The 24,648-nt window shown below is 36.8% G+C and overlaps 1 protein-coding gene across 2 annotated transcripts in view; it reads right to left on the reverse strand.

Annotated features, from left to right (window-relative positions):
* Positions 1–24,648, reverse strand: part of PRKN (parkin RBR E3 ubiquitin protein ligase) — a 675,810-nt gene that overhangs the window by 642,260 nt on the left and 8,902 nt on the right. The window contains exon 1 of one of the 2 annotated variants that reach the window (XM_064414871.1): positions 11,285–11,644. The exons of the other annotated variant lie outside the window; for it this stretch is intronic. The gene's annotated coding sequence lies outside the window, so the exon portion shown is untranslated. Of the gene's footprint in view, positions 1–11,284; positions 11,645–24,648 lie in introns of those variants that run through there. 2 annotated transcript variants of the gene reach the window in all.

Below are 24,648 nucleotides of genomic sequence, written 5' to 3' on the forward strand. Positions count from 1 at the left end.
AAAACATTTGTTTGCCAATTGCCTCCCTGAAAACATTACAGCCATCAGTTAGAAAAAGAAATGGTATATCATTTTATTACTTACCAGCAGTCATTACTTTTAGCACATAAGATGATCTACTGACTTAACTGTTTATATTTGTGAGACAAATTCTCTGCAGAGATGGAAGCAGAGAAACAATATTTGAACAGCTGCTGCCAGGAGGTTATAATCAGATTGTGTTCTGACTTTATTCTTCACACTGCACAAACACTCCATGGCTACTGTTCAAAGTCATCACCCTTCTGGGACAATACTTTCATACTTCAATTAGGAAACCTGCATTTATGAAGACTATTTATAAACCCCCAATCTTGCAAATATTTTCTAAAGAGTATGGTCCTCGAGAGCATCAGTAGCCTTCTGACTTCAAAGAAATTCATGTGGCAAAGCACTCCAAGCCAAATGTTCACCATTATAGATAAGTGTTTGAAAACTATGTTTATAAGCACTAAGTCCCCAATGGCTTTTGAGAATGTGAATGATTAGCACTTCTGTAGTGCAAGACTTTTTTTTTGTCTTATACTCCTATATTCCAGCCTTTCCATTTCCAGGTTAATTTAGAAACAAGCAGATCATAGTTTCTCTGAATGAAAAATTTTCTAAAATTATTTACTTATATTGATGCCACTTTCACCTGTAGACATTGCCATAAGTCTTGTTACCAATAGCACTTGTCAGACTATCAGGTGATTTTATCCTTCACAAAGGCAGACATTAAAACATAAGGGTCCCAGAGTGTGTTATGCTTGCCTCCAGAATGTATTGGCTCTGACACAGGGCTCCACTCTCCCAGCTCAGCCTGTGCAGCCTCTGACAGAGCCTGCACGTGCTGTGCACACTGGCCAGCCACACGCCCAGCTCAGACCCTGGGCCCAGCACAAGCACCATCTGTGGGGGTGGATGCACACTGGCACATCCAGCTCCCACACACCATTCAGATTCTTCATCTGAGCATGCAGAATCAGGCAATTTGCATCCATGGTGCCTACAAGTTTCCATGCTAAAGAATGCTGCCTGAGTGGACACCTTGACAAAGACAGCTGTCCTTTAAATATATATGGTGGGGCCATATATAAGGCCTTAATTCTGCTTTTTTCTATAGCAGCCTCACTGCACCTGCTTCTTCAGAAAATAGTTATTGCAGCCAGGCATCTGGCTGACAAAGCCGTGGCCCAGAATAAATTATTCTTTCCAGGACATGGACACAGGTGTTATCAACAGCTAAAATAGCACACTGGATCCCTGGCCCTCTGAAACAGATTTGTCCATCAATAAGATTGAACTACCACACAGCCTTACTTCCATTAAATTTCCAGTTCCTTTCCATTTGAATTTTAGGTATGAATTAATGGATTAGTCCTGCCACTTCCTGCACTATTCTCTAAGCTGTCTTTCTGAAATGCAGGGGAGGCCGATACCAGAGACAGATGAGAAGAAAAAGGAGTCTGACAGCATGACAGACACTTAGTACCAGCATGACTGATGGGAAGACTGGGTTGAACCACAGAGCTATTAAGGCTGGAAGAGACCTTCCTATGTAGGTCATCTAGTCCACACTGCTGCCTTAAGCAGACACAATTATATCAGGGTGCTTAGGGCTGTGTCCAGTCAAGATACATGTACCAAGGAAGGAGATTCCACAGCCTCCCCACACAGCCCTCTCCAATGTTTTAGTACTCTCATTATTATTTTTTCCCTATTACTTTATTTTTTAGCACTTGTGCCTGTTGCCTCCTGTCCTATCACAGTGCACCAGAGAAAAGAGCATCTTTTCACTGTCCATCATCCAATTAGACAGTGCTAGACAGCAACACCTCGTCTCAGCATTTTCTTCCTAAGAACAAATACAGCCTGTTCTCTCCTCTTCATAGACTGTGGGCTCTACAGAACCATGCCTCATGCTGATACACAACTGGATTCACCCACATGTCTACAAGTGGCTGTGGTAACACTCTTGCACATTATAATGTCTTGCCCCTAGACTGAAGACCCCTGTGCATGGTGCAATTATGAAGCACATCCATGGACTACCACCCAGCTGTCCTTCCTGTGCATTGTCTCCCACAGAAGGGTGGCAGTGGTGACAATCAGCCAAGGTAAAAGCCATCAGGATGATGGCAGAATAATAAGGGGTGAAAAAGATCAAAATTGGTTTTTACAGTATCAAAATTTACAAAAACCCCTAATCTTTTCCTTTCAAGGGGAAATATTCCAAAGTAACTCAGAAGGCAGCTTTGCAGCTTTCAGGCTCTTAGTCTTCATGGGACAATCTGGAAGAAATCTGAATGATCAGACTCCAATTTTGAAAATGCTCTTATAAGCTGAACATGACTATGAAAGATGCCCAATAACCATTATCCTTTCTGACTACCCCCTCCAGATGTATACACATCATTTTTCTGTGCATATTCTTGCACCTGCCACATTTCATTACAAAACTGAATTTTAAAGGAACCAATTAACTTGAAGTGTTGAGTATCATGTTGCCAAATAAGTTCATGCTCAATTCAATACCTGGCATGGCTTGCTTTGTCCAACAGATTATTAAATATTAAAATCTCACCCTTGAACTGAAAGGTCAGAAGGACAGCACACACACACACATATATAAAACCCAGGACGTGACAATTACACACTAGTCAATATGCTGAATCAACCCTAGTATCCCAGTTACCCAGAACTGACATCCAATGTATATTTTTAACATAAAAATCATTACGTGAAACAAGAAGCTAGTGTGGTGTCTACATTAACTTGGGGAGAGGTAGGAGTACATATATTTGAGGCATAATATTTATGTAGCACACTATTGAAATACAATTTCAGAAGCCCATAAAAAAAAAAAAATCTAAAATTCAAAATGTATGAAGGAAAATTTGTGACGTTGAATTGAAAGTGCATTAATTAGTACATCTCAGCTGTTCAAATTATAACTTTATTATCATAGTTGTTCTAAAATTGAAGATGTACTACAAAAAATGAATGAACTCATGTATAATCTCATCATTGACTTTTTCAGGATTATTTATATAATTCAGTGGAAGAAAGGTCTTAATGGTCTTGTGTCATTTGTTCTGTCATAATTCTGTCAGTAAACTGATTTCTATCAAATAAGGGCTTCTTTGTATAAATCAGCTATCAAGGTTTTAGTCGCCTGTTCAATTCTGTCTTATGCCCATCAAGAACTCATTTTAGACAGCCAAGTTGTATCTCCTTTCTTCCAAATTCTTCTCTCTTTCTTCCTTGTTTTCTAACACCAATAGACAAGATTAATGGTGAAGAACTCTTATCTCCAATTTATCTCCAATTTGTTTCTGTCCAATGAACCCACACCATGACTTGTGGTGAGCAGGTATTATTGCAGTGCTGCAGTGGCACAAGGTATTTGAGCTGGGAGAACTCACCAAGAAAGTCATTCAATGTTGTCTCTCCTTTCCTACTTCTGACAGAGAGGATTAGACACTGTTTTTAAAATTTGAAGAATATGATTCAGAAAACACATTTCAGTTCAGAAATGAGTTGCCTTTGAGGTTAAAAACTATTCAAAATCCTACTAGTCTTGAAGAGCAGATCAATTGGATAGCTCTATAAAACTTTCAGGGTCTTTAAAGGAGATGTCACTTTTAGAAATACAAGTATACAGAGTACTGTTGATGGTGCTCCCAGTAGTTTGAACTGTCATGCTTTTATCTTCTTGTGGATATGTTTGGTTTTTTAACGGCAAGCCCACAAATCTATTTCCTTGCCTAAAATTTTACAAAAGCTGTTTGTTATCAGAATAGATTAGTAAAGAGAATGTAAATCTCATTTCTTCCCAGTTAGAAGACTTTCATATTTAATTTTTCTTTACAGAAATTTTACTAACACAGAAGCCCTGGGATAAAAAATTTAATTTTATGGTTATAAAAGACAACAGGGGAATTGAAAAACCCCTTTGGAGTTCAGTCACAAAAAGGCAAGATTCAATTACTTTGAAAATCTTTAGAACCACAAGACAGAAATATTACAAGTGATGAGCCAGACTGGGGGTCATCATCAACTGTAATCCCAAATGGCATTTATTCCACAGCTTGTGTTATTATTCATTTAGAAACATAATGAATGGCAAGCCAATAAAAACATAAGGAGATAATCGCACTTAAGGAAAGTAAGCTCTCTCATAATTATTCATTAATTGAATAAAAGTAAATGTTAACCACAGTAATATTTTCATTGTCTGTCTAGTGTTCAGTGCCAAAACTGAACTTGCTGGAAAATTAGTTTCTGAATAAGTCTATTTATGTAAGATTCCTAATGGAAATATATTATTATAGGGCAAATATGCAAATAACATAACTATGTGCTTAAAATACATTTCAATTCCATAAAGGTTAATAAATATATAAGAAAATATTCTGATGATATTTAAAGTTAACTATACTTTGACAGAGAGACTCTAACTCACACTATTTTATTCACTACAGTTCTATTAATTTTACTCATCTACTCCTAAGATACACTATACAAATATGAGCCACATTAAGTTCTTTATGTGCACACTCCTTCAAAAAGCATATCTAGCATCAGCATTAAAAGAAAACTGAATTATTAAGAGGCAGCCACTCCTTTCAAATATTTATCTGAATTATTGCTATCACATGCACTAATGAAAGTGTGACAAAATTAATTAGAAACATTTTAAATCAATCTTGTACAAGCGACTGATTCCTTTGAAGTAATATGTAGTTGGACACACAACCTACATTGAAGTCTAAATCAATTTATATTTTGGGTAGATTTCATCTCCCCAAAAGATAAAGATGATGATCTAACATTGCCTTGAATAAAACTCCTCCAGAAATTAATAATAGCAAAGTACTGATGATTCCTTGTCAAAACACTAGCTTCTGTAACTGAATTCTCTGTTTATCAATGAAATACATTCAGCATATATAAAATCTCTTCATGTTTTAGGTTGGATTACTTTTTTCATTTAACATCTTCACTATCTTAAATTACCTATTAGTTTTTTTTCATGATCCTACTTGTTATATCCAAGCTAACAGTAATTCTTTGATACTTTTCCAGATGCTTAAGTATGCCTGTGTGTGCAAACTGTGAAGCTTAGCCCCCGACATCTGAGGCTGTAATCATGTCTGGCTGCCATAATACTGCAAAAAGGCCACAGATTTAGTAGTTAACATGCAATATGTATTAATACACTAAGATAAAAGACTTGTGCAATGATGACTGATTTGATGTTACATCATGACTCAAAATTGGAAACTTAACAAATAAGAAAAATGTTGGTACTTGATTTTTGTATCTATTGTTGAATGCTTGTAATCGCCGTATCTTGTACTTCACTGACCAATAAACCATCAATAAAATTTAACTCTCCTTATGTATGGAGCAATATCCTATTTCAAATATATGGAGAAAAAGTAACAATAACTCGAAGAACATCACAGTGCTGTCAATTAATGCACTGTATTCTAGGAATCATTTAAAGGATTACCCTAGGCTATTTAATTAGTCCATTAATAAGTAGTGATTTATCTGTTATAAATTGATTTCTCCCCTCTACACTTAACTGATCTTGGCATTGATCTGTCATTCTGCCCTCAAACGATTTCAAATTAAGTTTTCACTGCTTAGGAGTCCTAGTACAGAATTTCAAGACCCTTCACCTAACAAAAGTGTCCTAGGATTCATCAGACCTAAGTGATGAAGGCATACTAGTAACTAGGAAAACACTATACAACGCAAATACAAGATCTGTATCATAGCACGTGAGCTTTCTCCCTCTGGTGACTGTTTTGAATTGTGTAATAAAACAGCAGGCTTTGTTAACAACCTTCAACAGTCTTTAGATTCTCTGTGCTGCTTTACCTGAGTTGCAGTAATTGCTATACTTACAAGAACTCAGCAGTAAGAACATTTTGGGTGGTAAATACTGACTTATGCTCTACAGTAGTCAGTGAACAGACAAAACTATCCACCTCCATTGACTGCCATGAATTTATTTTTTTTTAAAGTCTAATATGACTTAAACATCAGGAAAACTGACCAGGATTTCAGCTCTGTAATGTACTGGGCTATACCCTGAGCTGCTGGGCACTCTCAAAAGCCATGTATTCGAAGGGAACTGATGACATTGCTCATTTTATATGGCTTAGTCTGACTGGGGTTTAAGAATAGATTAATTTTCATATTAGATATAGCTTCCTGAAATAGCTAAAGGGGTAAGAAATCTTAAGTTTTGCAAGCTGAGCTTAAAGTAAACTGGAAAAACAACCAAAAGCAATTGAAGTGACACACTGTTGTTTTCACAAACTGATCAAATAAATTCTCCCAATGATAATTGCTATCAGACATTCATAAGACAGTACTTCACTTCTACCTTTATTCAATAAGCTAAGAAGGATTATTTTAACAGATTTTAATATTTTACTAAGTTTCATCTGTCTCTATTTCCCACATTTAATTCACAAAATAGCTGTTACCTTTCTCTTCCCAATTAAATAAGTACTCTAAAACTACCTATATTACCTTAATTGTTAGGTAGCACACCAGTCATTCACTCCTTTTCAATATTACACTCTCCTGCTTTGCAGAAAAATAGTTAAGGACATCCATGCCCAAATTGCAGAAAAGGGCTTTTACCTTGCTGGATTTGCTTCTGATGACAAGCTAATGAAAACCTGAATGCTATAATAATTATACACTAACCTTGATGGATACATATAATGTTGCTTAATTTCCCAAGGTTTCATTATGGAGTTCAGAAGCACGAATTGTGGGATGCTACATGCCTCTTTACTGATTATACCCAACATTCATTTTCATGGAAGTAAACTGTTACATTGGTAAACACTAATAGTTTGTGACATTTGAAGTCTCTACACGTCTACAAATTTCTCCCTAATTTTACTGCCATCCTGTTTTTTTCTCTTTGACATCATTCTTTCCTTAACTGCCTCGGTGCCACTTCTTACACAGAACAGGTTCCCCCAATCAATGCTTTCTTTATCTATAGATGGGTTCTAAATGTAATTAGATAAGTACAAGTAAAAATTGCTACCAATGCGTAGTAAATAAGTGCAGCTTCACACTTTGGCTCAGAAAAACCCTAAACCACAGAGAACAACTGAGGAATAATTTATCCCTGAACATCTGTCTTGTTCATAAGTCTGTCCAAAATGATGTGCAGCTGCAGCCTGTCCTGAAATAAGAAAACTTCATTGTAAAGGGGCAAGGGAGTGGACTAACAGCATAACTGTAGTGGATTAAGACCTGGAAATTGGGCCAAGAATGCCAGCAAAGTGTTCACTGACTTCTGAAAACTGTCAAATTTAACTAGATACAGGACACTGGAAAATGTGGCTGCTGTTAAACTCACAAAATATTTTCTCGTCTCATACCAAAACTCCAGACTATGGATACAAAACCCTTTCTGAAATTCTGCAAATCAGAGGACATGTTTCTAAATCACTCTTCAAGGATTTAAAATAGTTGTTATTAATTTAGTAAGTAAGCTTGATTAATTTATCAAAGAAAATGACTACTGTAATATAGATATATATTGTATTGTAATAATTCTATATAGAAATGTAGCATGACTTTCCATCAGTTCCATAATTTTCTACATTTTTATAATGAGTTATCTCCATTTGTAAATACAAAGGCAAAATGAGCAACAGACAGTATGTTTGTAGTGTATTGCAACACTCTGGAATCATTAAAAAAGAAAAAAAAAACAGATGGAAGTGGCTTTAAAAGTATTAATATCACATTTAAAAGGACAACTACAACAATATTCAAATATCAGTTTGCCAAAAACTGTGGTGGCAGAATGAAACTTAGTCAGCCCTATCTTCTTAATGCACATTTCAGCCACATTTAACAATCTGCCTTGAACTGCAGGGAATTAAACAATCTACAAAGATCAGCAGCAGAATGTTCTGTCTCCTAAGTCATTGCATCAAGAAAAAATACTTCAGTGGGAAGATTTCCCAAAGCTCTTTCAAAAGCTTTATCAATTCCCACAAGTAGCCCATAAAGTTGTCTTCTGCCCATACTGAAACTCATGACCTGAATTTCCAGGTCATCTTTATCAGAGAGCAACAGTGAAACCAATTTCACTGACAGTGTTGTCCAAGATCTATAGACCAAGACAATTACTCAGAATAAAACTTCTATTGAAAATCCTAATTTAAAAACATTTTCTGTTTTAACAAGTTATGATTCATTTTCAGTTACTTTTTTTCCATATGCAATTAAACTACTTCCAAGAGAAAAATGTGATCATGGAGGAATTTATATTAAAATTGGGAGTTAAAATAATCTAGCAGTGCACAGTGTATACACTCCAATAAAATACATTGGTATTCACAACAACCTAATAAATTAGTATTTTGAAAATATAATTCTAACTGTTCAGGATAGTTCAGAGCTATTAAAATCTCTTTTTTTCCTCCACTTTATTTATACTCTTAAATGTATGCTACATTACTTTCTGTACATTATACTGAGACTGTCAGAAATCATATCTCAGCATTAAATTATATGGCATACATTCTTACTTGTAATAAGTTAGAAAAAACAGCCAACTGTGCTATAAATTGAAGTACTTGATATCGGAAACAATCTGCATGTTGCAATTCAAAACCTGTTAGATGAAGCATCCACACTTTATAAGCAACTACACACATGGGTTAAATTACAGCACTAACATACACTTAGTGCTGTAGGTTTCTGAAGAGAGCTCTACAGGTGCAATTCATGTGTACAAAGGAGGTGAAATGAGCACTGGCTGAGACAACAGCTGCTGGAGAAAATAAGTAAATCCCCACAGAAGGAGCAAGAGAGCCTGAGAACTACAAGACAAAAGATTAGGGAAAGGGGATCCACAGAGAAAAGCATTACAGGGTCATCAAATATGGCAGAAATTAGTAAGGAAAGAAAACGTGTCTAAGAGAAAGACCTGGTAATGGAAAATACTGCAATGAGGAAGGGGGAAAGAGATTCTAGAAAATACTCAAGAATTAGAGGGTTTGGGGAGAAAGGGAAAAGCAAGCAAGCAACCATGCAAACCACAAGAAAGCAAGATAAAGGACAAGAAAAATACAAAGAACTTTAGAAAGCTCAGAGGGCATGCACTTGTACAACAAGTAAAGAAAGAATGTTTGTTTCTATCTGGTGACATCTGAGGTCATTAAGAGCTTCAGTTACATAGCTTTAAATGTATCCCTGTTTACTGTGAATACAGGTGGATGGCAATCCCAGAAGTTCTTGTCTGCTGCAACAGAAATGTTTCTGTCCTACAGCACAATCAATAAAAATCAATTGCCTGATAATTGCTTTGCATCAAATTAAATTATGGAGAGCTACATAGCTCAGAGGGTTGGAAATGAGATGTGGAGCCTTTCACCTCTGGGTCACTGCTACAAACACAATGCAAGTCAATAATGACTAAGAGTTGTTACTTTTGTGTTAGTGAAACACCTGATTTTAAGCCTTACTGAACCACACCTTTGCTACTTTGTAACCTTAGAACTTTGTGTTGCCAATCCCTGAACAAAGCTGGGTGAAGTTCCCATGTCACCTTTGTGCTGCCTTATTATAATCGACATCATTCCTTATCCTTTCAATGGATTACAACCCAAATCCAAAGAGTCCAGTTACTTTCAAACCAAGTTTGAAAAATTGAACATTACAAGTTAAATTTAAAATACTTATCAACACCTCAAAATCATGCATAGTATTTCTTCTTTTAGCCAGGATCATAAATACTCAAAAATACTTTTTGAGCATTTTTATTCTCACAAAAAAAACCCCAAACCCAAAGAAGAAACCACTCTCCCCCCCCGCCAACACACACCAAAAACAAACAAAAAAACCAAAAAACAAAACAAGAAGACGAACCAAAACGTTACTAAGTGTTACATCCCTCTTGAGGCATTAAAGCAAGAAGAAGATAATACAACTTTCTGAAAATACTAGCTGGTGTTACACAAAAGACAGCTGGCTTTATTCTGAAAGTGAAGTCTGGACAGTAACTGTGATACTGCTGACACCTAAACCTGCAAACTAAGGCAACTTTGAAGCCACTTATCTGGTAGTGGTACTCTTAATAAAATGCAACCCGTTTTCCAAAATCTATGGGATTTTTTTTCAACTTCATACAGGAAATTATTACTATTATTTACTTGTGCATTTTAGACTCCAGATTCAACTTCAGTTCTAATGACTCTGTTCTTATCAGCTCTGTGATATTCATGGCTATTTCTAGCATAATTAGCAGTTTGATGAGGACAGCTACATGCACATAAATTTGCTGCAGGAATTAGAAGAGTATGACCGAATTAGCATGTTCAGGAGTTCCACAAAAAACATGACTTATTTTTCCCTGAAATCTTATTTTTACAATTTGTTGTTCTAAGAATTGCGCAGCAATTAAATACCTTTACAAGGGCCATGGTAATTGGTGCTGGGGGGCAGGGGGAAGAAGGTTCCATTTGCCAAAAAAAAAAAAAAATTAGAAAACAAAATTATTTGTTTCTATTTCTCTTTTTCTTCCTATATCCTGGCACTAAAGAACGCGCACCACATCCTCTGGACACGTCAGGCACTTTGTTAAACAGTAATCCAAAGATACACACCAATATTTGTAAGGTCCTTCAGTTAGTATTTACTCAAGTATACCAAATATCTGTTTTCTAGAAAGCAAAAGAGCATGCTTAGTATTTTCAGGGAGGCAGACAAGTTTTAAATAAAGGACCTCATTCTTTAGCTTCATGCTACAAACATTCTGGTTTATATCCCATATATATTTATGGAATTGCTGCTCTCCCCACACTGCAGCAGAAGATTGTCTTTTGGGTAGGACATAGGACAAGAGGAATTGAGCAAATTGAAAAGAAAAGAAAAAAAAAAGGAAAAAATTGTCAACTTTTTCTCAAAACCACTATCAGAGTCTCAGTGGAGTTTGTAATGCAGCACATTTGTAAACCCTTTAAAACAGAGTGCAGACCACCACAGGGGTAAGAAGTAAGAAGCAGCAATATTGCAAGCAAATACCTTCCATCACAAATCACGCCATAAGGAGTGTCACCTTTTCTTCAAGAAGGTACAGCCCTCACAGCTTAAAAACTACTGTGCAAAACTCTGCTAGCAGCACACTGATATTTATTTTACTTCCGTTAGAGCAAACATAAAAGTACTCTTTTTTATTCAATGGTGTAGTCATCAGAGCACTCACCTGACTGCTGATTTCCAGGCCATGGTCCCTCTGAAGCCACAATTTCTTTCCAGGAAAAAGCTCCAAGCTACAAAGAGGACCAGGAAAAGGGTTCTTCCACTCATCAGTCACTCTCATCACAGTGACTGAGTCTCTGTGTGCACAGGGTTCAGAGCCTACAATTTACACCAGCCTTGGCATTTAAAAGAAGCCATATCTAACACCTCATGAATCTGGTAGAGCTACAAACCATCCCAGTTTCAGCTGTAGGATGGCCAGCTTCCCTGTCTTAGCCTGGAATACGTTTATGCAAGCAGAGAACTGCAGTTGCAAAGAGTATCTGTGGCTCAGTTTGTGCTCTCTCACCACCCACACAGCCTGTGTGAAAGGTTCCTGTCACACATGTGTTTTGAATTGAAACTGATGCTAAGTGAATCAGCTGTGTTCAGGTCCTGACCAAGAAGGCCTGATTAATTATTCCAGGAACTTAAGAAGAGGTAACATACCTTCAAAAATTTATCTAATTTATTATCTACCTATTCTATGTAGAATTTCCTATGGATAGTAAGGGGCCGTACATCTTGGAAAATACAATTACTGCTGAGTATTTACCATTCTTAAGAGTTCATAATTGCCACAAAAACCAATGCTATTAGTCTATAATGCAGATTCATCATAGATAATCTTCAAATTAATGCAGATAATAAATATTGCTTTATGAATCTTGATCTGAAAACTTGAATGAAAGATGTTGCAACTTATTCTGATATAAAAAATAATAGTCTAATTTCTCCCTATACTTGAAAGCTTAATCGTTTACACTGGTTTACTACACAGTTTTTCCTCTAGCAGAGTGACTACTAAATAATTTTGCAGCAGCCTTTGAAACAATTTGTCATGATTTTTAAACATACTTTTTTGGCATAAACCAGTTTGATTTCTGCTTGATTTATAATGAACATTTAATTGTGTATTATTTTTCTAGTGCAACTCTTAAAAAGCTGTTTCTATTCAGAGGTACACTGAAAAAAACCAAAAAACTTATACATAAAAAGTAATGTGCCACCATAATTTGAAAATATTCACCTCATTCACATTCGCCTGCCTCCACTAAAAGATTTATAACACATCTAAACCAGAAATTGATGAATTCATCAGCATCTGTGACATCTTGATCATAATCAATAATATAATTTTACCCCTTAAATGGGTTTTCAATTAAAGTACATTTTTTTCAAAGTAATTTTATTTTTGTCATAAAAATAGTTTCTCTACAGACTAACAGCATTAACAACTTTCAAACCAGGTGCTGTGTTGTAAAGGACAATAACCTGCACAGCCAAACAATGATAACACTGTACTTAATGAAAGACATATAACATTCATTGTGCTGTTTCACAGGTTAAATTTTACAAAGTAAAACATTTCTTAAATAAGTACAAGCATAAAGATCAAGGGCCATTACACAAGTATCAAAGTTCATTATTCAACAATGAAGACTCTAAGGACAGCAAGAGAACATCAGTGTTAGGAATTCAGGCTGGCCTGGCTCCCACAAATTCACTTTTCAACTTTCTCTTAGCTTTCAAGAAAACACAGGACAAGACAGCCCAGGAGCTTCCACAGAAAGTTAGCTGTAAAAGATTTCTTGGATGGAAGAGTATACCAGGAGCAGTAGAAATGGAGCAGATCATCACCAGTCTCTCATCAGATGATATTAACTGACACTATCAGGACTTCCTTTAAGTTTTATTTCTCTGGAAGCTGGTGCTTACTAGGCTAGGACTTACTGTAGGGAGCTAAAGTAGAGAATGCTTTAAAGGAAAACTTATTTATACCGCTATACAGCAAGACCTTTTAGATATAAGAAATAGAAACAAAATTTAATAGTGTGGAGTAAGACGAATGAGCAAATATATATGAAATCATGCTAAACCAGAGGGGTTTGTGGTCCATTGAACAAATACTCCTGCTGTAGAAAGTGAATTAAATCAAGTGGTGTGATCTGATTATCTTCAAGGATTATTTGTCATGGGCAAACTACTGGTTCAGGTAGGAACAGACTGTTACCCTTCAACTAAGTGGCAGTTATTGATCTTTGCTGGCACAGCCTCATTGTTACATGGCTTCACTGTTATGGAGAGGCTGCTGGCTTAATGTCTGTCAGTCTGGGAAATACAAGTAGCCCTTCCTTAGGAAAGATAAAGGGAGGTAATTCCAGGGTCTTTCATCTTTTACAGGGCTCTACTGCTCAGAAGCCAGGAAGTGTATTTTCTTTGTCTATTAACTTCGGCAATTAACTGAATCTTGAACTTCACACAGTTTTGATGGATGGATAATATGTATACCTAGAAATAGGAGAAAATTTCTAGCAGTGCTGTTAGCAATGGAAATACAACTTCACTCAGACACTTTCCTTACTCTGAGGGCTCATCCTCTACCAGGACAGAGCCCTCAGAGTAAGGAAAGGAGAGGGCACTTAGGGGAGATTATGGGGAATTCTTTGCAAGTCTTTGAGTTTTGGTCTCACCTCTGAGAACTTTCTTAATTGAATGGAAAAACAATTGTATAGAACTTGAACAGAAACAAAAAAGGGTTCTGTAACTTTAAGAACAGACAAAAGCCTTGCACTCTTGTTCAGGCGACTGCTTTACATAAATCTTCAGGAAGTCTCTGACAGGCAGTATCCTGGACAGAAATCAGATAGCTATTTCTCAGGCTCAAGTATCCAGCTTGTTTTGAGGCAAATCTCAAGACAAATACACCAAGAGCAATAAATCAGAGAACTATACCAGATGCAAGCAAAAATGAGGCTATAGAAGCTGAGGAACAAGTACATGATCCCACTGCATTTTCCACTGCTTTTGTCAAAAAATGTTTGGTAGTTTCACAGTTCTACGCATTATTTGAAAACTGAAAGTTACAATTGGTAGACGTCTTGGAAATTTCACTCCATTTGGCTTTTGAATGGGAGGGAGCTGCAGCTTAGATAAATAAGCTTCTCTTTATTTATATTTGGAAGCTGGTCCTGAAAAGCTTCTTCACACAAGAAATTCCTCTTCCCATGGTAAACAGCCAAATAGGTATGAATGCAGTCATAAATTATCATTGCAGAACAGCAAACACACAAATATTGATTAATTAATGTAGAGTGAAATCTTGTTTTATGCCCCCATTAGTGGAGCAGGTTAATTCCTGGGATCCACCATTCTAAATGCCCTCCATCACCACCTTACACATCCACCTAGGCTCTTGGTACTGTGCATTTAAGGCCCAGCTGGGAGATCCAAACGTACGATGACACCCGAGTGAGTTTGTGAGGCTCAGTGGATGTGGCAGGGGAGTCAGGCTCCTCGGAGAGGAGTGACAGCAAATGCTCCCCAGGGGAGCTACAAACTGTGTGTCATCGTCATCCCGGACTGCCACCCCGGGAACAGCTCTGGATTCAAGGAAAAGAGCTGACAGGCAGCAGCCATACTTTCAGCTGTTTCCTTCAGATCTCTCCCAGCAGGTGTCACTATGATGTAGCATTGCTATAAAATCTTCAAGTAACAAACATTAAAGTAGCGGGTTCCTTTTTCCCCCCAACTGGCAAAGTACCTCTGTAGACTAATTATGTAAAACGTGAATAGTCGGCAACAATGAGCTTTGTGATGAGAGGGAGGGGAAAACTGTTAGCTGTGTATCATTTCCACTTCCATACAGCTGATTTTCTTCTTATAAATTGTTATACCTCTGAAAGAGATGTCTTTAATGAAGTGGTTAATTTAATGCAACGCTCAGCATTCTCTTCTTAACAGTAATGTACACAGATGGCTGTATTCCAGACTCCATTCATCTATTTCAAATTGTTATAAAATGGCTGCTGAATTCTATTCTTTGGAGAGATAAAATATATTTGTAATAAACAACAAAATTTTCTAGCAGCTGGTTCTGAAAATTAAGAAAAAAACAAACCAACACAATGGGGGGAAAAAGGATTTCCAAAGCAGTCTCCATGCAGACTCTGACTGTCCTACCACCCAGCGATTCTGCAGGCATTCAGACACCTCACTGTAATGTCTCAAAAATCAATAGCAATTTATTCTCTCTTTGGACCCCAAGCAACAAAAGTAAATAATACTGTCACCTGCGGTCTGCCTTCAGAACATGGTCACAAAACAGTCCTGCTACTATACCACAACCCTCCAGGGCTCTTTATCTATGCTGGCTTTGCAGATTGTATTGGTTTTCACAAGGGAGAAACACACAGTACAGCAACAAAAAGGGGTCAAGTTCCTGTACTCCGACCACCCAGGCTGCTGAGCTGGAATTAAGAACAAGGTTTGGCACCTGTCTTACTTTAGTTTCAACCACATCAATTTTATTAAACAGGAAAAAGAAAATAAAAAATAAAAGAAACTGCAAACTGAAAAAGGAATATTAGAATGACGTTTTCTCATGCAGTAAAAGGGAAATCCTAGAGGAGAAAGTTGAAACGTTTGCATCATTCCTAAATTAATTTCTTAATAATTGGAGGCTTTGAAATTCACATTCCTTACAATGCCACTGAACATATGTCAGAATATTCAAAGTGATCCAGAATATTGACAGAGTTTTCAAAAATCATCATAATTTGTAACCGATATTAAGGAATCAATTGTCATCTCATTATAAGACAACCAGTTTCTTTTAACTGCTCACATCATTGTCACAGGGACCTTACAAAATTTCAAACACATGATATGAAGATATGCTCACTTAACTTCTAATGATCCTGTATACGTATGTACAATGGACTCTTGTCTTTCCAAGGAGCGTTATTTAAATATGCTTGTATTTTTGCATATTAAATTATCTTTGTTGCTGCATGAGTGTAAAGCCTATAGGACATAGAAATTCTCTCCATCACCACCTATTCGGTTGCTTCTTAGAAATACTGATTGTTGTGGGTTCATATATAATAAGTTCAGGATGCATCACTAGCCTATACAGGCATCACATCCTGATTTAAAGCAGTCCACCCTTTCTTTTGTGGCTGTTTATATCAATGAGTACAAAAACAGGGCATGGGCTGAATGCAAAGAAGGAAGTGGAGCTTAACAGAAAAAAATTGACCTTCTATTCCAGGTTTCAATATGGACAGTAATTCTGTGAAGTAATTTCCCACTATAAAATGATAAAATGCCAAATCTTAAAAGCACAATACAAATACGTGAATTTAAGGGGTCTTGTGATAACTCTCGTTACAAGCCAGGGCAGAATTATAATTTCTTTCAATAGGGGAAAATTAGTAAAACAAATGGAAAATTCTAAAATATTTTAGTTTAATATCTTAGGAGAAAGAAAAATCAGCATGGATTTTACATGTCCACGTGAGGAGAAATTATGAGATACTAAGACTGTTTATTTACACAAGATATAAACACTTGTCTAATCAAAGGCATTCTGAGCAATGTTACAAGAAAGTCTGGTAAAACATTAGAAGATTAATGCACTAATTGTTTTAGAAATCAGGTGCAAAATGAAGAAAATGCAATAGCCGCTAATGTCAAAGAAAAGCAACAAAATAAACTGAATTTTATATTGAGTCATAAAGTGAATGAAAAGGGAAAAAAGGCCACAAAGATTTAATTAATTCCTTCTACTATAAGCCACAGCCACAATGAATGGAAAGGCTACCATTGTAAGAACCAAATTTAGGGTAGAGCAAAGACTGCCTCAACAGCAGATTAATATTCAATTATTTCATTAAAAACTGTAGAACTTTTAAATGAATATTTAATAACCACATCAGTATCTGAAGTCAGACTGCTGCATGGCTGGATACCCATTCAATCCTATGCAGACTCTTACTAGCCTCTTATTTAAAAAAAAAAAACACCTTATAGGTTAAAAAGATATTTTTATCTTTAATTTTACAGGGGCTAAACAGCATATGACTCAATAAAGCAACAGCAAAAATCAGAAGTGCTTCTCTACAAGTGTTCCATTTGTATCTCCCAAGAAGAGCATTTAATATAATTTACTATTTACTAATTTTTCATTTGCAATTCTCGGCAGGTGTCTGTAAAATTCAGTGTTAACTACACCTAGTACTGGGAACACAAAATAGAAATTTCTGAAACAGGCTTAAATAATGACAGAAATTCTTCAGTGGCTTTGAAGCATCTCCCAGAAAAGCTCTGACAAGTGACACCGGATTCTATTGTGTTTAAAGGAACAACTCCTAGCTTGCCTCAGAAACAGTGGCCAGGCAGTCAAGGGAGGTGATTCTCCCCATCTACTCCTCTCTGATGAGATTCTTCCTAGAGTACTGCACCCAGTTTCTGGGGTTTTTCAACACTGGAAGAATAGGACCTGCTGGAGCAAGTCCAAAAGAGAGCCATGAAGATGATTAAGGGGCCATGAAGGGATTAAGGACCCTCTCTCAGGAGGACAGGCTGAGAGAGTTGGGAATGTTCAGACTGGAAGACAGAAGGCTCCAGGGAAACTTTTCAGCACTTTCCACTACCTAAAGGGGGCCTACAAGAGAGATGGAGTGTACTTTTACATGGGAGTGTAGTGAAAGGACAAAGGGAAATAACTTTAAACTGAAAAAGGGCAGAGTGAGATTAGGCCTTAGGGAGAAATCCTTCACTACACGAGCAGCGAGGCACTGGAACAGGTTGCCCAGGTCAAGGAGCTAAAACTCACCGCAAATAGAACAAAAGGGAAAATATGAACACCTGAATCAGCTCAGCACTGAATGAGACAAATGAGAGTACTGGCATGTAAAAGGTGCTGGAAGAGATAATTTAGTTGTTTTTTTGTTTTGCCTACCATTTGAACAAGTTAGCTATATTGTGAAACTGCAAACTGAGTTGCAGACCAAAGAATGCTCCGTCACTCTAATACATCATCTACTGGCACTGCTAAATGAAATGAGATATTTTGTTGACTTTATGAAAAAAAAGTTTAAGTTAACATGCACAAACTAACTTTGAGTTAAGAACTGGAGAGATGTTTAAAAATTTTGCAAATATCATGGTGAAAGCAATATATTAGCCATTATGTGTCATAAACTGTTAACTACAGGTCTTGCAGTCTCACTTCAGTGCCTGGTAAAGTTATAGATACTGAAGGTGTTGAAAAACATCTGGAGGACAATGCAGCCATTGGTTAGAGTCAGCATAGCTTCAAGAGAGGAAGGTTCTGCTTATCAAACCTGATTTCCTTTTATCATCACACTTAGCTGATCAGGAGAATCCAGTAGATGTAATCTTTCTTATCTCAGTAAAACTTTTGATATTGTCTCTCACAGGATCTTTCTGGACAAATTGCCCAGCACACAGCTATAAACATGATGGGAGAGCAACTGGCTCATGGGTAAGGCACAAAGGGTTACAGTGAATAGGGTGACATCAGACTGGGACCCTGTCACTAGGGGTGTTGCACAGGGCTCCATTCTTGGCCCTATGCGCTTCAAAATCTTCATAAATGACTTGGACACAGGACTGGAAGGGATACAGAGCAAGTTCACAGAGGTACAGAACTGGGAGGAGCTGTTGAGTCCCTTGAGGACAAGGAGGCCCCACAAAGAGACCTCAACAAGTCAGAGAGCTGGGCAATGACCAACTGTATGAAGTTCAACAAGGGAAAGTATCGGATTCGGTACCTGGGATGTATGGACAGGCTGGGGAATGAGATGCTGGAGAGCAGCACCATAGAAAGGGACCTGGGGGTCCTGGTTGATGGCAAGTTGAACAAGAGTCAGCAGTGCCCTGGCAGCCAGGAGAGCCAATCCTATCCTAAGGGCATCACAGCACCACCAGCCAGGCAAGGAATGGGATTGCCCCACTCTGCTCTGGGGCAGCCTCACCCCCCTGTTGGGGGCAGTTTTGGGTGACACAATGTAAAAACTACATTAAGCTCTCAGAGAATGTCCAGAGTACGTCAACAAGGATGATGAAGGGCCTTGAGGAGCAGCCCTATGAAGAGCAGCTGAGGTCACTTGGTCTGTTCAGCCTGGAGGAGACTGAGGGAGACCTCACTGCAGCTACAGCTTCCTCATGAGGGGAACAGGAGGGGCAGGCTCTGATCTCTGCTCTGTGGTGAGCAGGGACAGGACCTGAGGGAATGGCCTGAAGTTGTGTCAGGGGAGGTTTAGGCTGGATATCAGGAAAAGGTTCTTCATCCAGAGAGTGGTTGGGCACTGGATCAGGCTCCCCAGGGCAGTGGTCACAGCACCAAACCTGACAGTTCAAGAAGCTTTTGGACAAAGGTCTTGGGCAAATGGTGTGACTCTTGGGGATAGTGCTGTGCAGGACTGGGAGTTGGACTTGATGATCCCATCCAACTCAGCATGTTTTGTGATATATAGACAGATACACTCACGCACATGTGTGTGTGTGCAGGTGTGTGTATTTCTAATAATTAACTATCGTTCCCTCTCCAAAATGCTTGGAAAAAGGTTAACTCAGGACCTTTGCTGATATATGTGTTCTGATGTCGCCCTGATTTTTTAAGATTTTCTAAGCCTTCTGATGTTTGCATTCTTGTATCAAACTTTCTCACACACTTTCTGTAAACAACTTATTGTTTTGCATTCCTTTATGGAGGAGGAGAAACCTGATGGACTGTTGGTTTGTCCAGTGTCCCTGAAGAGGTAGCACTTTCACCCTCCAATCCTCTTTTCACCCTCCAGTCACCTTTGAAAATCTATAAATGTTGGAGTCAGAAAATAAACTGCCCTTTTTTCCTGTCTTGAGAGCAGCAGTGTGTCTGCGTCATGTTGTCTCGTGTCCTATAGCGACATTCTGATTTCACTTGTATTCAGGCAGGAATTTCTGTCATCATAAGGCAGGTGAGCACTAGCCTAACATTTACAACCTTCTTTTTATAAGGATCTAGAGTTAACAAGAATATTTACTAAGTTTGCAATGGATTAAGCTCTTCCCTTCTAATGAAATCTCTGCAACTTGCTCCAACTACTAAGACCTACCCAAACAAAGAATTAAGAAAGTGAACCATTTTAATCACTACCTTGCCAATACTACCTATAAGGTTACTGCTAATGTGGCCATTTTTCTTTACGATGTAAATAGAAATTGTTAAGTAGTTCATATCTCTTAGATAACTAGTTTTGACTGCTTATCAGTTTACACCAAATATTTGCAATCTAAACACAAAAATTTTTAGAAGACATTACTTTGCACTTTCATTAAAAAGTGAAATTGACTGGATAGGACAGCATGCATGCTTCCAAGCTTTCCCATCCTTTTTCTTAAATCCAGAAATTTAAGAAATTGTCTTAAATTTCTTTCTACCATCTTGGTATGTGAATTTGCCTGCAAATGTGAGCCTATGAGAACAGAGGTGCACAAGAGCAAATCACATAATTGGGAAGCCTGAAAATACAGGATAAAATTAACAAGAGAAGGCAGCATTTTATCACAAATTTGAGCACTCGATATTTCTAAAAATGCAATACATTCTAAAAGCTCTAGCTTTCTATAATCCTGGAGTATGTTAACTAGCATAACTTATAAGTTTGCGGAAACATTCGTTTGAAGGCTAATACTCCACACCCAAGACTCACCAACTGAGGTCCCCTCAGCAAGGTGCAATGCATACAGAGAAATCAAAATTCTCTGCTTGTACTTTTGACACATGTTGGTGTCATCTGAACAGCACTTCAGACTTCATTATACATTTCTGATAGTTTAAAATTACTTTTCTCCTGAAGTTTGACACACAGCTCTGTAACTATTCCAGTAACAAGAGTTCACAGCCAGAATTCTTAAAGTAGGGGGATTTTTTTATTATTATTTTTCAAGTTTAAAAAAAGAAAAATGTATCAAATTCAGCTACTTATGCCTCTCTTTGCATGACACTAAATTGATGCTTACAGGACAGATGTAGTTTTGTGGCTTATGGCTGAGTATAAGCAGACTGCATATTGAAAGCAAGCTGTGTAGGGCAGTTCATTATTTAGATTGCCTGTTGTTTCCTATTGAACGACCTTGACTCAATTCCTTTTCTCTTTATTGGGCTTTAAATATACAGAAAGAAATATTCCAGTAATGCAATATTAAAAGAAAATAAAGCCAGATTCAAGGAGTGATGGAATGATTAGGGAAACATTCCAGTACCATGGTGTTTATCATCAAAGACAAGATGACATACACCGATTTCAAATCAGATTTCAACAGGACACAATGAGGTAGGCACAGTCTGAGACATTTAATAAGGAAAAATTACAGTGGCAAAATGAATGTAAACTGAATGAGACAGAATCTCTGAAGAACAAACTAAAATTTATTCTAAGTCTATCCTGAAATTATAGTAGAATAAAAAATATTAATATATCCAGGTTTTTAAAAATAGCTTTTGCTTCCCTTATTTGCTATCATTCATACTTACCTATTCAAAAGCAGGTAACTGTTTAAGTGATCCAGACTTCATCAAAGAAGTTAGTAATGAACTCATTTACACTTTGTTACTTTTCTTACAGCTTAACATAAATAAGGAAATCTAACTAAAGATGTTTACCTACATGCATCATGCTTAAGAAAAAGTGTCATTGGTTGTACCATGTTTTGCAGCTTACATTGACTTGTATATTTTGCACTGCACATTCAATTTGATTTTCTAGATTTACCCTCATCAGTGTGTGAAGATGCTCCAATCAATTCCAAATTAATAGATTCTGTTTCAAATAAGCAGGGTATATTTAACCAATATATTATGAAGGCTAACCCAGACTGATTTTATTTGCTGAAGTACACAAATTTCTTTGACCTCACTGTCTTGATTTCTCTCAGACCTTACTCCAAGGCTGTAACAGATTTGTTTCAGCAATGAGACAAAGGTACAATCTAATTCTCTTTCCAGATTGTGAACATGACTGTCCAAAGCACATATGTAATTATATTCGTTCCTTGCAACAAGTGTTTTAGAAACACTTTTTTTAGTGGAAGCCTATGATTTGGTATGAACAGTGCTTTTTTCTTAAAAAAGAAAATGAAATTAAAATTTACCTTTTAACGCTATTTTACAAACTTAATTAAAGCATTAGCCTATAAAAACAATGCCTAATTTTAATGCGCTCTTTGCTTCTAATATACACTTACACCAAATGTAACACCAACTAAGAAGCATTTTTCACCTCTTTGAAAATCTGAAAGCAGTTTCTATTTGTATAGTTCTGGTGTTTCCCCTCACTGAAATCAATACAACTACTCAAGAAAAGCACGCAGGTACATCAACCTGTTAGCTGGATTTGAAAGAATACAATTTCATAGTCTTAAGTGCCCAAAAGGGAAACACTAAGGTACCCCACTAACACAGGGCAACATTTTTTTCTTAAATGAGCATTTTTCCTGTTTGAAATATTTGTTGATTTACGTGTTAGAAGTTTCAGCACATTTGTAAATGGAGTAGTAATGTGAAAAAATTGAATGTAGCTTGTGAGACCTAGAAGCTGCAATATACTGTAAAAACAGACAGAATACAAATCCCAGCAAGGGTAAATATATTATAAAATTACTGCTCACTCTGTAAGAAATGTACCTGTTTCTAATATATGTATAAACTACACCATATTATCAAAATTTAAGTAGATTAAAAAGAAGTATAAAGTTTTGCTGCAGTAAAAATAAAATTTGATTCCTAACAGTTATGTAAGAATAGCTTACAGCCATGAGCCATTATAAATTACATTAACTAATGCAGGCAACATGAAACATTCAGCATCTTATGAGAAAACTAAACAGATTTTGTGCAAACTAGCACTGCAAAGATTGTTACGGCCCAGTACCAACTAGCGCATGCAGGTGAGGCAGCATGCACTAAGTGGCAGATAGTGCTGAACACACAAACTCTTTAATTACACTTTTTGGTGACCAGCCAAATTGAAGTTGGATATTAAAGATCATTATGCTTTTAAGTTAAACAGTTAAGTGACAAATCACTAAAAAAAATTTGAAAAATATGGAAATATTGCCAAATATTAATAAAGGTAAAAAAAAGCTAATTTTATTAAAGTAATTTCAAAAGTAATGTTCTAGAGAAAAAAATTAATTATTAGGTATTTAAAATGGCAACAAATTTTGTGCATTTCACCAATTCTACAGTTCTTCATGCACTTACTGTTTTCAGTTGAAATTAAGACATTCATGGTTTTTAAAAATAATTGAGGGCTAAACAATGATGCACAAAATTATACACTCCCAAGTCACCTTTTCCCCCCTTTAGTGTTAACAAGTAGGAATATGTTTTTGATGTTTCCAGTGTAAAGATCAGGTGAACTGAATGGTTTTACAGAGGACATTACTCCAACTCCTTAAGGGGCTATAAAATCACATTCAACTCGGCCTGTTATTAATAGTTCATGGCAACTTCCTTAGTTCACTACAGGGGCATCACTCTTAGGGCATCATTCTTATTGAAATAACTTAACAGGGAAAGTCAGAAAAACAGTGTTACCATCAAAATGAGAAGCCACCTACCGCAAACCATGGACTCTTAAAGCCTAAAGAATTTAAATCCTTACAATTTCCAGGCTAAATCTGGAATTCCACATTCCTTCCTAAAAGTTGATGTTAATTTAATAGATAAGTAAAACCAACAAAACTTCATCTATCTAATGACATTTGGTTTATCTGCAGATTTGAAGTGTCACATTTCCATTAATTTAGCTACACGGCATAAAAGCTATTTATGCTCTCATTACTCTGAAATAGACCATTTTAAGAATATTTTACTTCAATTAAGGATTAAACTAAGTATATCCCATTAAACATATCTATGATGCAAAAATATGATTTGGAATTGGAATACTTTTAACTATAGTAAAACATACTGACGCCAATTAGGATACATAAAGACCGCAAGACTTCATGGTCACACAATAGATGGTTCTTACAGAATTATGTCATGTATTAGTAGCATTTGGATTTCAATGTACAGGGCTAACTAGATGGACAGATTCAGGAAAAAATGGTCTTCAATATAAACACATTAAGATAGGGACTAGACACTCATTTTGTAATTTACTCAATGGAAAAATTAGCTTTGATGCATCAGTAAACCACCATGGAAAAATCAGCTTTATCCTCACAAACTTAATTAATTCTGGCGAAGAATGCAAGTAAGTCCACTTCAAAAGCTTAGTTTGCTCTCTAAGTAAAATAATGCCCTATGCACAAAAAATGCTAGTTGTATGAAAATCCAAAATCCATCTTTAAGTTTTTAAAGTAACGAGAGAACACAGTTAATGTTTTAACTGCTTTGTCCCCCCCAAGCACATTTTGGTATTAAGAAATAAGGTATTACAGAGTGGCTTGTTGTAATTTGCAGTCAGCGTCCAACACACATAAAAGCTTGAAAGGGCAAAGCCTCAGAGGTGCAGGGGCCTCTGTGAG

Source organism: Passer domesticus, chromosome 3 (assembly GCF_036417665.1).
Source record: "Passer domesticus isolate bPasDom1 chromosome 3, bPasDom1.hap1, whole genome shotgun sequence".
Lineage (NCBI taxonomy): Eukaryota > Metazoa > Chordata > Aves > Passeriformes > Passeridae > Passer > Passer domesticus.